The following is a 19,540-nucleotide window of genomic DNA, read 5'->3' as shown; positions in this document are numbered from 1 at the left end:
TTTGTAGACCAATGAAGAAATTTTTCTCTCCAACGAGAGACATCTCAAACTCTTTCTTTATTTCATCTACAAATGCATGGCTCATTTCATCATCTCCTCCAAAGATTATGTCATCTACAAATACTTCACAGATCAAAATCTGATCACCTTCAGATTTTAGGTAGATGTTTCTATCCTCACTTGTTCTCTGAAATCCTATCTTCACAAGATGAGAGTGTAAACATTCATACCATGTCCTAGGTGCTTCTTTCAATCCATACAGGGCTTTGTGTAATCTACACACCATGTTACTATCTTCTGATAAGGAAAACCCATCTGGTTGCTCAATATACACTTCCTCTTCTAGGATTCCATTCAAGAATGCAGACTTCACATCCATCTGGTAAACCTTAAATCCCTTGAATTTTGCAAATGCAAGTAGCATTCAGACACCTTCTATTCTATCCACAAGAGCAAGGGTTTCTCCATAGTCTTCTCCCTTTTCTTGAGCATATCCCTTGCATACAAGTCTTGCCTTGTTTCTTACAACTGTGCCTTCTTCATTTAGCTTATTCCTGAAGACCCATTTGGTACCTATGACATTCTTGTGTTCTAGTCTGGGTACCAAAGACCATGTTGTATTATTTTCTATCTGGTCTAGCTCCTCTTCCATTGCCTTAATCTAGTCTTCATCTGTAAGTTCTTCTCTAGAAGTCTTGGGCTCCAATTCAGAAATCATACAAGAGTTTTCTTTCACCTTTCTTCTTGTGAGTATCCCTGCATCTTTATCTCCTATGATCTACTTCAGATCATGATGTAGTTTCACATATCTAGGAATGAATCTAGCAGGTTCTACTTGCTTTTCCTCTTCTTCTTCACTTACTTCTTCTTCTTCACCTACTGCAGCTTCTACCAGTACAGGAACACAAAGGTCTTTACTTGTTTCTTTCTTAACTGGTTCCCAGAAGGCTACACCCAGTTCATCTTCCACTTTCTCATTGCTAGTTTCCTTAGGTTCCTCAGGGGATTCATCAACCCTAACATTGATACTCTCAACAATTTTCTATGTTCTATTGTTGTAGCACTTGAGAGCTTTACTTTTAGTGGACTATCCCAGAAATATTCCTTCATCACATTTAGCATAAAACTTGCTCAAATGCTCACCTCTCTTGATGTAACACTTACTGCCAAATACTTTAAAATAACTCACAGTGGGAGTCTTCTTGATCCAATAGTCATAAGGGGTTTTAATTTTACCTTTCTTGATGAGTACTCAGTTCATAGTATACACTGCAATGCTCACCACTTCTCTCCAAAAAGTGTGAGCAACCTTTCCTTGGATCAACATTGTTCTGGCCACTTCAACTATAGTCATGTTATTCCTTTTTGCTATGCCATTCTATTGTGGTGTCCTTGAGGCAGACAACTGCCTCTTGATACAGCTATCTTCACAGTACTTGTTGAATTCATCAGAAGTGAATTCACCTCCTTGATCAATTCTTAGGTAATTTATCTTTTGACCACTTTCCTTCTCTACTAATTCTCTAAAGGCTTTGAACTTTCCAAATGCCTCATACTTGTCTTTCAAGAATGTGACCCACATCATTCTTGAGCATTCATCAGTAAGAATCATGAAATACCTATCTCCCTAAATACTTCTAATTTTCATAAAACCACACAGGTCGGTATGCACAAGATCAAGTAAGTTCTCTGCTGAAAAAGACTTACCTTTGAAAGTTAAGGAAGACATCTTCCCAAGTTGACATTCTCTGCACAAATAATTCTCTGGTTTGTTCAGCAAAGGCAATCCTCTTACTGCCTTGACCTTACTAGCCTTTACAATATTATCAAAGTTCATATGACAAAGTCTCCTATTCCATATCCAACTGTCATCAAACTATGCCATCAGACACTAACTTATCTTGGCATTCAATTGAAACAAGTTACCTTTGGTATGCTTACCAGTGGCAATAAGTTTACCACTTTTTCCAATTATACTGCAGACTCCACCTTTGAACTCCAGAATGAGTCCTTTATCATTTAGCTAAGCAACACTCAACGGGTTATGCTTAAGACCTTCTACCTAGTAGACATCATCCGCACTGCTCTTTCCATTCAGTGAAATGGATCCTTTACCTTTTACCAAGCAAGGTGCATCATTGCCAAATCTGACAACACCTCCATCATATTCTTCTAGAGATAGAAACTTTCTCCGATCACTAGTCATGTGGTGAGAACAACCACTATCAATAATCCACTCATTAGAGTTGTCAATGTGAGAGACAAGTGCTTTCTTGTCAGACACTTCTTCCTTTACAGCTACAAACACTATGTCCTCATTCTCTTCATCCTCAGATTCTTCATCAGTAACACCTTCATCCACTGCAACAAGACAATTTCTTCTATTTCCTCCTTTGTACTTTCTAAACCTCTTTGGTTTATCCTTATTGTCATTGTTAGGATAGTTAACATCTATATGTCCTATCTTATTGCGGGAAAAACATTTTAAAGGAAGCTTACCTCTGTATTTTTTTGTGCCTTTTGGAATTCTCTTGGCAAGAAGAGCTTCAAACTCCATCAGAATCTCTTCATCAGAATCTCTTCATCATCCATACCTCTACTTTGCATGGATTCATAACTAGTACTTACTTCTTTTCCTTTTCTGGTTGGTGCAACAGATGCTCTAAAATTTGACTCAATCTTCTGAACACTTCCATCATAGCTATTCAACTCATATGCAGTCAACTTTGTAATGATAAAGTCTAAGGATACCTTGGTTTTGTCAATAGACCTTAGTTCCTTAATAGCAGCAACTCTAATTGCATAGACCAGTAACAATCATCTCAAAACTTTACTGACAATGGTGGCATAATCAATTGCTCCACCAATGCTCTTGATATCTCCAACAACAGTCTTGATCCTTATGCCATATTGTTGAATAGTCTCACCTTCAACCATCCTCATGTCTTCAAATTTTCCTCTAAGGCTCTCTTCCTTAGCTTGCTTCACATGCTCATCACCACCATAAATAGTTTCTAGTGTGTCCCATACATCCTTAGGAGTGTCCTTCTCTTGTACATCAATAAACTCAATATCAAACAAACTACTAATAAGGGCTTCCATGACTTGCCCATTTTCTTGAATCTCTCTTTTCTGATCATCGGTTAAAGTGCCAGTGGGGATTACATAGACATTCTCAACATAGCTCCAATGTTGAGCAGCCCAAACTCTTGATATAGATCTTCATTTTTTCCTTCCATATTTTGAAGTTATCTCTATTGAACTTTGGACCTTCCCTCTTCATCATTAAAGAAAGATCTTTTACCTCAAGCGGTTAAGCTTATATCACCGAGGACTTGGAGTTACTCTTATACCAATTAATGAATAATGATGAAGAACAAATACCCTAACTAGTACTAAGAGGGGGGGGGTGAATCAGTACATACAAAAACTTTTCCGCAACTTATCAAGTTAAAACAATGCTAACCGGTTGTCTTCATTATTGAACTTAACCATGGCAATACCAGTTAAACATAGTAAGACTTCTGACAACTTAAACCTGTAAAACTGAATGCTTCAAATATCATTCAATACATGATAACTACTTCACCCATAAACATATGCATGAGATGTATCGGTGATATCATAACCATTAGCTCTGCATGCATAATTACCTAAACAAAGAATACTTAATCATCACATGAAAAATGCACAACTCATGACACACAGGGTTTTCATGTGGAAACCCAAATGGGAAAAACCACGGTGGGGATGAATACCCACAAGCTTGTTTTGAACTCTTTTGAAGCTCGCTCTGTTAGGAGCCTAGTCTGGTTAAAGACTTTACAATAAGGTTCTGCTAGGAACTGATCCTGTTAAAGATCACCCGGTTAAAGGATGGATATATACCCTATTAAAGGTTGAAACCCTGTTAAAGGTTACCTTGCTAGAGGATTTAAAGAACTCAATGAACTCGAGTCACTTGGTTAGAGGTTTTACGATAAGCTTATTAAAGCTACCTGATCAAGGGATTTTCCTACTATTGAAATGGTTAGAAGACAACCTATAAAGCTCTGATCTGATAACAACACTACATGCTAAGGCAGATCCTTTTTAGTTCCTCTACTCTGCAATCACACTCTACAATTTTCACTCATTGGTCTGGCAAGTATCTCATCACTTGGATACACACACAACTTTTACCAACACTTACAATAACAAACATCATCAACCTTATAGACAACAATTAGGTCAGTAACATAAACCCTAAACCCTAAGTATTTAGGTTTACTATTACAAGTGGTCCAATCCTGACCGTCGAAACACATTTCATAGAATGAAACAATCTCAAACAGATCACAAGTCATTCTACATCGTCCATTCTTCACCGCACATAGAAATCAGTAACCCATCACACTTTCTTTTCATACCGCTAAGAAGTATGTTCATTCCTGAGGTAGACATTAAATGCAGTCGATCTTCATATGCAAGATCCTTAAGGAAATCCTTCACCTGCACAATGACATGGCATCTTGATCTCATCCTTATTTCTTAGCTAACTCATCACAAAATATCATCAGTTGCATCGTACAAGCTAGATTGCCAAACCAAAAACCCTAGAGCTGAGACTACCAATCGGTAGTCACACTTAGTGAAACCTTGACACCGGTTCACTACATCTCTTCATACCGGTTCCCCAACTTGATCATCAATGACAACTTCTTCCAATCTTCATACTGGTTGACCTGTACTTATTGACATCAATGACAACATATATTATTATCATATTATCATATCCGTTCATCATATACCAGCAGTGAAGAGTGGGATGATGAAGTTTTGCAAGGTTATTGATTGGGTCTATTTGAAGATGGATAGTTTGAAGAACAACCAGGAGGATTCATTCAGGAAAGTGGATACCTTAGAAGCTATTGGAACAGGTAAGCTTAGTACTCTGCCTAACTACCTGAATGAATTGACAAAAGCCATCAACGATGTAGAGGCTATCACTGGTGCGTATGGCTCTCAATTTAAGTTTGTGGAGGCTAGATTCAATGATCTGGAGAAGCGGGTACTCAATCATGAGAACACCCTAAAGAAAACTGGGGAACAAAGCCCAAAACATTTTGAAAGCCTTTGTCATTAGCTTCAGTGTGATGATCAACAAACTAGAACAGATCCATTAGGAACAAACCACAATTGATACTACCAAGGATAAGGTTTTGACGCTTGAGGGGGGGACTACTGGTCACGGAAAAAGAACTCAAGCAAGTACTAGGAAGATGGCCCAACATGCCAAGAAGCTAGAGGAACTGAAGAGCGTTGCTGCCTCTATGGTCCAGCTGGAGCAAGAAGCGACAAAGCTTATCATAAACCTTTCTTAGGGTTTGTTGCTCATGGCTTTCCCTTAGTTGTTTTTGTGTTGTCCCTTTGCCTCTTTTGGCTTCTTGTTGGCTTTTTGTCTTAGCCATCTGTCTCTTTTTTGTGTTTTTCTCTATCTACCTGGTCTTTCATGTCTTTTCTTACGATTATCTCTTTGTAAAAGGGTTTTGGGGCCCCTTCAAAACCTTCTTTTCACTTAATTAAAAACATTTACATCATTTTGATATAGTGCTACAAGTTATTCAAGACCACTAACTATATGCTAAGCCTTCCAATTGTGCTTTTGGTCTCAAGGAGGTGGAGTACTTTGGACACATAGTTTTACATGGAGTAAAGGTGGATCCTAAAAATATTTAGACTATTATGGATTGACGTGTTCTTAAAACCATTAAGGATTTTTTTTGGATTTGATTGGGTACTATAGAAGATTTGTGAAGATTTATGGTTTTATAGCAACACCATTCACAACTGTATTGAAGAAGGATTCATTTGAATGGAATGAGTTAGATAATGTAGCATCTAAGAGATTGAAGGAGGCTATGTGCACTACTCTTGTTCTTGATATGCTTGACTTCACCAAGGATTTAATTGTGGAATGTGATGCTTTAGGCAATGATATTGGAGCAGTTCTTATATCAGATGGTCGAGCCATTACTTTTGAGAGTCGTCAATTAAAGGGTAAGAATCAACTCAAGCCTATTTATGGGAAGGAGATGTTAGCTATTCTTCATGCAATCAAACAATGAAGGTCATATCTAATGGGGAGAAACTTCAAAAATAAGATAGATCATGATAGCCTAAAATGTTTTTTGGAATAGAGAATATCTTCAGAAGAGCAACAAAAATGGGTCACTAAGATGTTGGGGTATGACTCTAAGATTATATAAAATAAAGGAAAGGAAAATAATGTGATGGATGCATTATCTAGGAAGGACAAAAAATATGAAGCTCTATTGTGTTTCATTTAATTATTACTTCAAAATTGGTTGAAAGAAGCTAAAGAGGAGTGAAAAATGGTGTTTCTACAAGTGATTTCATTAAACAATTACATAGTGATCTGAGTAGTTAGATAAGTTTTGTTGGAAGGGAGATTCTTTGTGGTATAAAGAGTGATTATACCTATGCAATAATTACACTCTCAAACAAAATATTCTCACAAAACTTCATGAGTCTCCAATAGGTGGTCATTCAATATTTTTAAAGACATATCATCAAGTCAAACAAGACTTCTTTTGGGAAGGACTAAAAAGGGACATTCAAAAATTTGTGGTTGAACGTTAGGTTTGTCAAAGAAATAAAGGGGAGATAGTTAAGACACCAGGTTCATGGCAACCCTCAGTTATTCCGAGTGTTGGAAAGAGATCTCCATCGATTTTATTACAAGTCTCCCAAGATCTAAAGGTAAAAATGTCATCATGGTTGTGGTGGATCACCTCACTAAATATGCCCATTTCATTGCATAATCACATTCTTTTACAAGTATAATGGAAAAAGAATTTTTGAAGAATATACAAAAGCTACATGGTACACCGAAAGTTATTGTTAGTGACCATGATCCTATTCTTACTAGTAACTTTTGGACAAATTTATTCTCATGTTTTGGAACTCAATTGGCTCTTTGTTCTTCATATCATCCTCAATTTAATTGACAAATTGAGGTTGTTAACAAATGTTTGGAAGGATATTTATGTTGCTTCATTCAAATGCAATTACAATAGATAAATTGGCTACCACTAGTAGAATGGTGGTATAAAAATTATTTCCATATCTCATAAAAATGTCTCCTTTTATGGTACTATTGAGGGTGTCACCAAAAGTTCAAGCTATGGAGGACCACATCCTTCATCAATAGCAAGTTATTTTAGGACTCAAAGAGAATCTGGCCATGACACAAAATCAAATGAAGCAACAAGTAGATCGACATCATAGTGAAATAAGCTTTGAAGTGAGGGATTGGGTGTTCTCGAGATTGCAACCTTATAAGCAATTATCATTGAAGCAACAAACAAAGAATAATAAGTTGTCACCAAAATATTATGGATCAAACCAAAGAAGAATAAGAATCAACATTATGTGTCAAGATGTGTCAATAATCACAAATGATGTCCAAGAAACATCCATCCAGTTTTTAGGTATAAAAGTTGTAGACACCTGAAATTGTCCAATGCATGCTAGCAACACTTTTACTAATTTTCCTCTTAATTAATTAATTAATAATTATTATTTAATTAATCTAAGTCTATTATTCTATGTTGACTTCAAAAATGAAAATTTCCCTCTAATCCCAAAATTTTTATTTTAATCTTTTAATTATATAATTTTCTTCTAATCATGATTAAATAATTTTATTAATCCCCTTTTATACACTTTAATTAAACAATCTTTATTATTTAATTAAATATTAATTTCCTCTAAAATAAATAAAATATTCATGTTATTTTTTTTCTAATGCACATGTTTAAATGAATTCTATTGATATACATCATATAGCTCATAGCATCATATAAGCATACATGGAAAACAAAACATAAATTTTCTGTTGGTTTTTGTTGCATTTGTGATCCTTTTTAAAAAAAAATTCAAATCATTTTTCATTTAGGTTAGTTGTACTAGTCAGTAAGGAAAGTTTGCAGGAATTTACACTGGTTTTTTGCAAACCATTTACTATTTTTGTTGTCTAATTCTGGAACCTCATATTGTTGTCTTTATTTCAAACTTTTGTTGTTCTCTTCCATTGCAGCACAGAGACAGTAATTTTCACTTTTAAGGAGAAAAAATAGAATTTTTCAAAATGGAGAACAACAATCATAGAATCTATATTTGGCCCAAGGGAGGTTTTATCTATTCAACATACTATCTAAAATATCATAAGCCTTTCTATTAGTGAAGTGGTACATTCCTACCTTAACCTGAGAAGGAAGAATTGAACCCTTCTTTTGATGCATAATTTTTAAAAAGGAAACCTTATTAGATATAGTTATGGGAAGGAGCCTTGGGACCATAGGACTACCAAAAATATTGATAATATTGTTGTCTTTAAAATAAAACCATGACCCCCAATTGTGGTCAATGCCTAAATTAAGAAAAAGGTCTTTAGGCATTAGGAACTCCTTTGCCTCCTTACTCAAACCCCACCGTGCCTCCCCTTGGATAATACTCATCAATTTCCTAAAAAAATGGTTCTCAAATGCAAGGTAACTGGACTGCTATGAATGCATATCCCAAATGTATGTCCATTCTTGGATAGGGAGGGATTCACCCTTAAGAATTCCTCCTCTTAACTGCCACTAATGTTGAGTCCCACTCTCAATCAACTTTTTCAACATAATCATTAATTCTTTTAACAAACCACTCATCTCACTCAACTCCTCAATAAATTCAATCTATCTCAATCATGCAGCGAGTTCAACATCATAATTATTTCAACCAACTCTTTTCAATAGATCTTGGCCATCCATTTCTTTTGCTGATGTTTCAATCTGAATCATTGATAGATATCATGAAATCTATAAAAGAAAACCTGATCTTCTTTCATCAAAAACCATAGTCTTCATATTTTTTGTGCTATCATGTTGCAGGAATTGTGTCATGATTCTCACATAAGAAGGAGAAGGGCAATGGAGGCACTTGCAAGAGTTTGACATTTGGGTTGTGTTTGATTTATTTATTTATGCTTTTATTTAATCTGATTATTTCCTCTATTGATTGAATTTTGAGAATTTATAATAGATTAGAGTTCATGGTTGCTTATTCGATCTATTACATGTGTTTCCCAATTTTCAATGCAAACATTTTGGTGAACCCAACGTGATTCGATCCATTTAATTCTTGTCCTTGTGAGTTTTTTTTGGTGAGTTTGGTGTTGCAGGTTGAATTAGGCTTCTTTAAGGAGGTCTTGGAGATCATTTTCTACTAGGAGCCTCAAATCATAAAAATAACTCCACAGTCACACTCAAAAGGGTTGAGAGGTGGCTTTTGATATATAATTTTCTATATTTAACATATGGTCATTTTTTTTTACAATTTTTTGACCCCTTGACATAGATATATACACAATAAATATACATCATCAACAGATATGAAATTGTAGATAGGAATTTAGAAATCATCAAAGCAAATAAGATATTAGACTAGCTCAATCATGAAAAACTAAATTGCAATGACAAATCCTAAAAACATTCAATAGAGACATGAAAACAAAACATTCAAATCAAATGCAAACCATCGCAAATGTGAATGTCTCCTCCAGAATTCTCCATTGTCCTTCTTTCAACTTCAAATTGCTTTGTTTGTGGATCTCACCTATAAATGCAAAGGTATAGCATGAAAGCAAGATTGACAAGATGAGATGACAGCGTAAGGATACTAGAAGCGTGATTGATTGATCGGGGGGGGCAGGGCATGATTGAAGAAATTCATCCAATTTATAGATAAATTGGAGAAAATACAAGATTAGCATGAAGAGATTTGAAAGGAAATTTCAAATCAAGAATGACAAATATGACAAATTATGACAAAATTGACACTTTCTATGCAAGATTGATTGATTGACAAATTATGACAAAATTGACAAGATTGCTATGCAAAATTGATTGATTGACAAATTATGACAAATTATGACAAGATTGCTATGTCATTCCCATGAAATTAGGGGAAATATTAGAAAAATAGGAGAAAATAGAAAATTAGATGAATTGGAAATTAGGAAATTGGAAAATTAGGTAAATTAATTAATAATTTTTCATTCATTAATTAATTCACAAAAAGAGGGAGCAATTAATTAGCCAATTAAATAAATATTTAATTGTGACAAGATAAATAAATAAATTATTTAACCTAGAGGGAAAATGACAAACAAGATTAAATGAATAAATCATAAAACCTTAGAAGATGAATTAGAAATGCAAGGACGACAATTAGGTCTTGACAAAAGATAATTGATGTCGATTCGATCATGATTTTGATTAACAAAGGACCAATGTTGATAAATGATTTGATTGATAAATGCGCCAATTGATGAGGAACAATGACTAATTGATCCAAATTGACATGATTGAGAAGGATGACAATCGATGACAAATCAATCGCAAAATGACAAGATTGAAAATGACAATGATCGATGACAAATCAATCGCAAAACGACAAGATTGAAAAATGACAACGATCGATGAGAAATCGATCGCAAAATGACAAGATTGAAAAGAGGACAAAACCTAATTCTATCATCGATTAGGATTGATGATGTCCAAAATGAAATCAAATTGATGATGTCAAAATATGCCAAATGAGCACGCACATTGATGCGACAGGATAAGATCTACCAAAATCATGACTGAAGATTATTATCAACAAGACCAAATTCGAAAGCGAGACAAATGAAGAATGCAGAAGAAGGACTCTATGCTCGCAAATGATAAAGACCAAGTGCACAACATAGAAGAAATGTTAATGCGACGCAAAAACCCTAAAATAAGGCAATGCGCAAATGTTAAAGTATAACTCCACAAGCGTTGACCATTTTTAGACGTCTACATTTTGCCCCTCTTTGAGACAATGCGATTCTATGCGTTGTTTCAAAGAACAATAATGAAAATGCCCCAGACAATGACAATGACATATGCATGCCCCCTCGAGGAATTGGTCGGAAACATCCAGAAAAGAGGCCAATTGATCGATAAGAATGATGGAAAAAGATAGGATCAAACGGATTGAAAATCAGAGATCGGATGCACGAATGACAAGCATAAGATGGAGAGCATGCACGTCCATCTAGGCACTGACAAAGATCTATAAATGAGACAAGGAGAAGAAAAATAGCTCATTTGCACTAGCCAAAGTGGAGGATTTGTTGCTCTGAAAAAGGACTCTTGCATAGAGATGGCGAACATTCCAATGGCAGATCACCTCGGGGAATGTGTACACACCTACAAACAACTGGATGACGTAGAAGCAGCGATATGTATGTCAAAAACCCATATTGTCAATTTCATGAATTTTGCTTGCTTGCGGGACATTGCGGGGCCCATAGGGAAGTCAAAACTGGACATCTACGCCTGTGTGGGCACATTTTGTGCTTGTGTAGGATGTTCTATGCTTGTGTAGGGTACACAAGCACAACTTGATGTTGCACAAGCACAGGACAGGGTACACAGGCGTAGTTGTGCACTGAAAACACCAATTTGACCAAAAACAGTGCGCCGATGATCCTGAAAAGATGGATAAGGGTAGGATAGGTCAAAATAGATTAGAAACACCCTGATTTGTGCATGAAACAAGGAAATGCAGCCCTTAGGAGAAAACCCTAAAACTGACAAAGTGTGCCCCAATTGTGATGCAGAGTCGATAGTATCCATTGATTACACGGGAGAATAGACCCGACTGCTTCATGTTGCGACATAGACTCAGGAGCACGGACAAAAATACATTAGCAGGACTTGGATTATACTATATTAAATTCATGCCCAAGATTAGGGCAAACACAGGATTGCTTACCGCATTGGCAGAGCAATGGCATTCAAAGACTTCCTCTTTCCATCTGCCGACAGGAGAGGCGACGGTGACACTAGAGGATGTATGGAATATCCTTCGCATTTCGATTCATGGGGAGATGATAGAGTATGACCCAACGATAGGGAGAGACGCTTTGTGTAGATTATTTGAGTGCGATGTAAATGACCTTGATATCATAGAGAGGGAGATTGGCTAGGAGACCATGGCAGCAGAGTACGATCAGCGATATGTGGTGATAGTCGTGGTTATAGCATGCCTATTAGTAGGGGATAGATGAGGACATGGATACCCTATTGGATGGGGAAGAGTGCTAGAGCGGATGGCAATAGAGGGGACTGTGTATGCATGGGGACCATGTGTGCTTGCCATGCTATATTTTCAGTTGCATCAAATAGCATATCAGGGGGTTTAGACTTTGAGCTGTAGGGTCACACTGTTACAGGTATGGGCATTTGAGCACATAGCCATATGTCGACCAATTGCAGAGAGACAAGTAGTACCACACCGACCATATGTGTACAGTTATGGGGGTGAGTGGACCTAGGAGACCACCACAACCAGGACCAGGGGCAGGACGAACATCATCCTTGAGACATGGCAGGGATGAGGAGGACAGAGGGAGCACCTAGTGACAGAGGCACGTACTCCTTATGACAAAGACATATGTAGTTTGACATTATGCATTCAGCCTGCAGGCCATACTTAGGATAGACAGTCCAATTTTGTATTCCGATACTTTTTTTTTTTTATATATGATATGATATGTAGCTATATGATGGGATGCAATGTGTTATGGCTTATGTTTACTTTTCATGTATGGATAGCATATGCACTATTTATGTACCAGTGTGGAACATGTATGGATATATTTTTATGTGTTTTTGATGCATTTATAATATGAAATGGATAAAATGTTTGATATGGGCTTGATATAATGCTAATGTACTAACCAATGAATGCAGGATGCAGCTTATGTTTTTGGAGATCGGAACATTAGACTAAACTGACTGCCCAAACTGACGGAAGAAATGTTAGTAAGAAGAAATTAGATAGAGGACAGTTAGAGACGAAGAAAAACTTGCTTTCACCAATGCACTTTGTAGGTGAGAACCTTTATTTAATGTAGCAAAATGGATGCAGAGCATCATGGCATTGAAGGCCAGAGCTAAAACGCAGCCCCTTTTGCAAAAGACAGACACATCGCACACAAGGAATGAATGAAACATCCTAGGGTGCATACATCAAGGGTCGAGGTATGTGTGGCATTCACAAAGTGAATGTATTTATCACAAACACCCAACGATATAGTTGCCCCAGTTTGTGACAAACATTCCACAAACAACAAACACAACAAAAAACAAAAGGGACCATGAACCATCCCGGTTACTCTAAATCACTCAATGACATCCTCGAGCAACATAGGAACATGATCGAAGCCAAAGATAAATCAGTAAAAAGATAAGACTCACAAATTCGACCAAGTCAAACAAACATTCTGATCGTCATTGTCAAAAGTGGAAAATAGGAATGATCATGCTGTGGTTTTAGGGAATACGGTACCCCATCTAAGACAGGACACAGTCTGGTTTCGAGTATACCACACCTTGTATAAGACCCATGATAGTAGTGACAAGGACAAATGATATTGATGTTGATTGATTGATATGACAATTTTGATCAGTTTGAATGTCTGGTTTGATTGAAAAGTTCATCTGTTAATGCGTGATTTTAGTAAAGCGCAATGTTGTGATTGATTGTCGTTGGATGTATGCTCAGCGATCTGTCTATGCACAAAGGAGACCATTTATTGACAAAATGCAAAATGCCAAAGAAATTACTTTTGGATTTTTGATTTTTTGAAATTTTTTTGTTTGTTTTTCAAGACTTTATTTGACTTTTTAGGGATTTTTTCAGGACATTATTTGATTTTTAGGGATTTGTTTCAGGACATTATTTGATTTTTTTGGATTTTGACATTTTAGCTGAAAATGAACACATGATTTTTTTGATGTTTTTGAATGTTTTCAGGATTTTTTTCAATTTTTTTATTATTATTTCAGGACATTTTTCAATTTTTATGATTTTGCCCCCAGTGTCTAGCAAGGCAAGGAATATGATAGGTGAATAAATAGGCTTGCTGAAATGATGGTGGATAGAGGGAAGACAAAGGCCTTTTATTATGGAGACAATACAAATGCAATTTTCAAGGGCTGTTGCGTGATGGGACAAGAGACTGGATGTGACAATGTAAAGCAGGAACATGGCATGAGGGACATGTCAAGAGGTTTTTGAAACTATGTTTAAATTTTGCGTCCTTATGTCAAATCAAGATCAAGGAATGAAAAAGAGTGTATGGATGGTGATAAGATATGGATAGGATAAGCAAGACCAAGAATGGATAAGGGACATGGACTGAAGGTCGGGGTAGGCTAAGGGATAGTGGCAGAAAGTTGCAATAAGCTAGGGAATATGGATGAAAGGTTATAATAAGAAAATGGATAAAGACCAAAAGCTATGATAGAATGAAAGCTGCAAATAAGATGCATGATGCTCATGACAATCCTCAACCTTGTCAAGATCAAAGGTGGAAAGAGGAAATGGCCAGGAGAGACAATAGGATATTGGAGGGTAATGACAGGGGTTCGATAGGATAATGGAACAATGAAGGACAAAAGGATATGATAGGATAAAACCTGTTCCCAAGTGTGGTGTGCAAAAAGTTCATAGATTACGCATGACACCTGTTTGCCAGGTTTTCATCACGGTACTTGCCCAAGGTGCCTAATTGCCAGGTTTTCACCAGTGGATGAATTATTTCTGCTTTACTTTTTTTCTTTTGTCTTTTTATGACTTTTTTCTTTTTTTTTCAATTTTTTTTTTTTGGATTTTGACATTTTCAATAGAAGATGGACACATGATAGGGGATGGAAGATGGACTCAAACATCTTTTTTTTTTTTTTTGGATAATAGCCTTGAAAAAAATGGACCATGACCTTTAAAAGTATGCTCAAAGACGTTAGTAGATTAAGGACATGGAAAAAGAGATGAAACTAAGGCAAGGATTTATGCAAAGGATTGGACCAACGGGATCGAAGGATGGAAAATATGCATTGGATAATGGATAGGGTATTGGAAGAACTGTGCTTGAGTGGATAGAAATGTTGGCAAGATTGACACTGGCACACACCTTGAGGAGTGATGGACTAATGGAGAAAAAATGTATTTTGGATATTGAGATTTTGAGGAAGGAAAGGCTATGGATTTTGGGACATAAGGGCCCAAAACGGATGAAGAAGGTGATGGAGGAATAGACTTGGAAGGTTTGGATGGAGGAATAGCAATTGTTGATGCCAAGTTGGATTTTTCTTTAGGCTTTTGTGCTTCAAGGAGTTGCTTAGGGATCCACATGGTTTTTGATTTTTCATGCTTTTGTGGTTCCTTGGAGTGCATTGCTTGCACAAGGGATTTAGGAACCCATATATATTTTGACTTTTGTTTTTGAGAAATGGGCCTTTGTGACCTTTTGGATATTTCTTTTTCTTTATAGATCATATTGTTCTTTGTTTTGACATGTTGATCCTTGAATACATGTGGATTGCTAGACTTATGACTTTTACACTTGGCATCCAAATTGCTTGGAGGGGGAAAGGAATGCATGGATGGATATGAATGAATTGGACTTCTTTTGGATTGATGAAATTTACTCAAGGATGTATGCCTTTGCTGACCTTGCATAGAGGATGAAGGAATATAAGGACCTAAGATGGATGGAAAGTATGATGGGGAAGGGATATGTTTGGATTTTGAAGGGATGTTGGATTTAGTAGGGGTACCAACATCTTGAGGAATTTCACTGAGGCCATGACCCTTAATATTTTCTTTAACATGAAGGGATTCTTGCTTATGGAGAGCTACTCTTTTGCCTTTATGAATATCTTGACTTGTAGGATACTATTTTCTTTGGGAAGAAGACACGAGTCCATTATGAGGTGGATATGATATGAGAGAAATAATGAGATCTTGAAGTGGATCGGATTGCACCAAAGTGGAAGAACCCATTATGCATGTCGAGGGTTCATGAACATCTTGCACTGACACATTAGAATCATGAGGGGGATTAAGATCATGAGGGGGACTAGGATTGTGTAGTGGACATGGTTCAATGACAGGCTCTTCAAGAGATGGAATGGGAGAAATAATGGGATCATCAAAAGAAATGCGATCTTGGAGTGTATATGGAGCATTAAGACAAGGAGATGGAGGAACAAAAGGATCTTGTGGAGGATTTAAAGGAATAATTTGATCTTGACAAGGAGGAAGATCATTGGAATCCTCTTTAAAGGTGCTTTGCTCTTGACTTTTAATGGGATCATCGGAAAGGATGGGAAGGATATCTTGATCTTTCTTAGGAAGTGGAATGCCAATGGGATTTAAAAGGATATTGTGTTCTTGGATAGAATGAACAGGAATAATGGAATCATTGCGAGTGTCTGGGGAAATGGGATCCTGTTCAACAATTGGATGGGATGATAAGGTTTCAGGATCTTGATCTTTATTTTCTTTAGGACTCATTTCTTCATGGTCTAAATTATCCTCTTGACATGAGGTTGGACTTTGGATATGCATGGGGGATTCTGACAAGGGATCAATGTTCTGGCATGAAGGAAATGCAATTTGAACATTTGTAAGATCAGACATTCCAGTCATAAAGCTTTCTTGCATCTTAGATTTGGATCCACTTTTAGGTATTCGAGGAATCACTTCTTGTTGAGGGACACCTCTCATCAACATTTTTGTGGCCATCATTTGATCTAGTGTAAAAGGTGTTGCATTAAACAATGGATTGTTTATTGTTTTGAATGTTGGCTTTTGTGGAATAGTCACTGTCAACGTTTTTGAAGCATGTTTTCTCATCAAGGTGTGTTGAGGTTCTTGTTGCGCATTTTCTTCATTTGGATGTGGAGAGAAACTTAACAACTCACTACCTTGTTGTTTTTGCACATTAATTTGCTCACTTGAGGAGGTCACATTACTTATCATGTCAAGATATTTTTGTGGGAACATCTTAAAGACCTTGTTCAAGAATTTATCCATCTTTTTTGTCAACTTAGGATCTTTAAGGAACATATCAAAATCATCGGAAGCATCAAAATCTGATGAAGAATCTGGTAAAACATTGGGATTTATTTCTTGTTGAATGCCTTGGTCTGAACCAAATCCTTGTGAAAGAGTTTGTTCCTCATGTAATCTTTGAATTTCATGTTGCAAGTTCAGTTGATTCCAGTTGAAAGGTGAAATTTCTCTTGGTGTTGGTGGAACACTCCCATATCCTGGTTTCATGGGTACAAACACTAGTTCATGTAATGGAGGTGGTCCAAGTTGAACCATTCCATATTGTGGTAATGATATGTTCGATGAACCTTCAACTTGTACTATTTGATTAGGTTGCAATTGTGAGTTTGATACATTGTCAATGGGTTGATATGTTGGTTCTCCCATCTTCTTATATTTTGACCTTGTTTCAACAGGCATGTCACTAAGCAAATGGAATTTTTAAAGGATGATGTATGATATGCAACTAAATGCAAACTAAATAGATGAAAATGTAATCTATGACAAGAATGCAACTTATGTTTTTGGTTGTTTTTCAAGATTTTGACAAACTTATGAATGCAATTCTAAAAATGAGACCCTTAGGAAAATTGAAATGATGTTTGACCTCAAAGGACAAAAGGACCAAGTGACAAAAGGACAAAATGACAATGTCTCCCCTATATGCTTGGATACTAAGCTAGGTTTTGACCAAATGACATGGATGACAAAAAGACAAAAGTTTGATAATGTCTAGACTTCCTAACAATGACTTAGGGTTTATTCAAAGATTTGGATTACTCAAGTATGACAAACCAAAGTTTTGGCACTATATGCAAAGGGACAATTACTATGCCAATGACCCTAATGTGATATGATAATGACCTAAGCTTAATGAAGAGACCTAGGGTATGCAAATGTGACCTAATGTTATGAGGACAAGGATGCAAATGCAAATGTATGACAATGTCAACCTAAGGAAAAACCTAAGGTTGAATTATGAAATGGTATTACTCTAATGCAAGAGGACACATACAAATGGATGACCCTTATTGATATGCAAAGGAGTATGACCTAGGTGAAACCTAACCTTGGTAGTTGACAATGAATTTGCAAAATGCAAACCTAGGATGAACCTAAATCTAAGTGACATGAATGTTGAGACAAGATTTTGAAAAATGTTTGACAACCATGTTTGAAGGTGTTTTGAACTTTGTTGAATGAAATACTCTTGTGTTTAACCTTGTTTTGAATCAATTTGTCTTGATTTTTGAAATGAGACACAACTCAACTTTTGACAAGCAAAGAAGACAAGATATTTTAACTTAGACTCAAGACAATCATGCTCATTCACACATTTCTTATGGTAGGTAAGGACAGTAGGTACTTGAGAGGTAGACTCGTTATGAGATTCAAGGAGAATACATAGATGCTTGACCCCATGAGCTCCCCTCCACAACACTCACTTCTCAGGGCAGCCAAGCATCAGTCCCCATGGAAATCTCCCCATGGCGAACTTAGTATCTCTTCCAAGTATCCGAGCTCCTCCTTCTCAACCAACTAGAAGGATTTTTGGCCTCTAAATACAAGGTGTTTAATAAGGATTTCTGTTAAGTGCTACTCCTTGGTGTCATGCAAGCGTGATTGAGACATAGACCCACCAAGATACCAAACAAATGTAGTCGCACAAGCATGATTTAGACCGTGAGGCCCTACTTAGATGCTGATATGAGAAAGAGTCCAAGGGTCATCACTTCCCAAGTACCTACAATTCCCACGTAACCCTTCCTTCAAAGCTTTCGCTCATCAGGTAATTATTTATAGTGAGTTAGAATGCCAAGGTACTCTAGTTGTGCTCACTTTGGGTCATTCCCTTCTCATGATTGTCACTTGCTTGCAAAAGAAAGCAAATGGTCAGGAAGCCAGGCCCTCTAAAGGTAACAAACAATCCAAAACATGAGAATGGTATCGAAGATCTGGATTTTTGATCACCCTAAGAAGGATGAGAGCATACTCTCCTACTCCAATGTCAAACTCGACAAGCAAAGTGAACACATGTTCATTCCATCCTACTTAGAAAACATACTAGGTGCTTAATTATGAATCACAAACACAAAGTTTGGTTGGAATATAAGGCAACCTGCAAATTCACTAAGTTAGAAGTTTGATTTGTTTAGTCTTTGACTAGCGAACCTGCATAAGATTTGTTAGTAGTTTCATTCTTAGTCTGTGTCACACGTAATGCCAAGGTGCTGCACAGAGAATTAGTACCAAAGAAAACCAAAATACAAGAACAGAATGAAAAACAAAGTAATTTGCAAGTAAAAACACTGATTTTCACCTCTATTTCTGGCCTTACACAGGCGCAGAATGTCTTGACATAGGCACAGAATGCCTTGAGACAGGTGCAGATCCCTTTGACACAGGCACAGAATGCCTTGACATAGGCACAGATCCCTCCTACACAGGTGCAAAAGTACCCAGAAAGCCCTGAGTTGCCCTGTTTCTTGGGTTTTCACCTGCAAATCAGCTCAAAAGGCACTCAAAACATGGTTAAATGGTTAGTTCACATTAGGTT

Source organism: Cryptomeria japonica, chromosome 3 (assembly GCF_030272615.1).
Source record: "Cryptomeria japonica chromosome 3, Sugi_1.0, whole genome shotgun sequence".
Classification (NCBI taxonomy): domain Eukaryota; kingdom Viridiplantae; phylum Streptophyta; class Pinopsida; order Cupressales; family Cupressaceae; genus Cryptomeria; species Cryptomeria japonica.
This window is presented reverse-complemented; position numbering follows the sequence as displayed.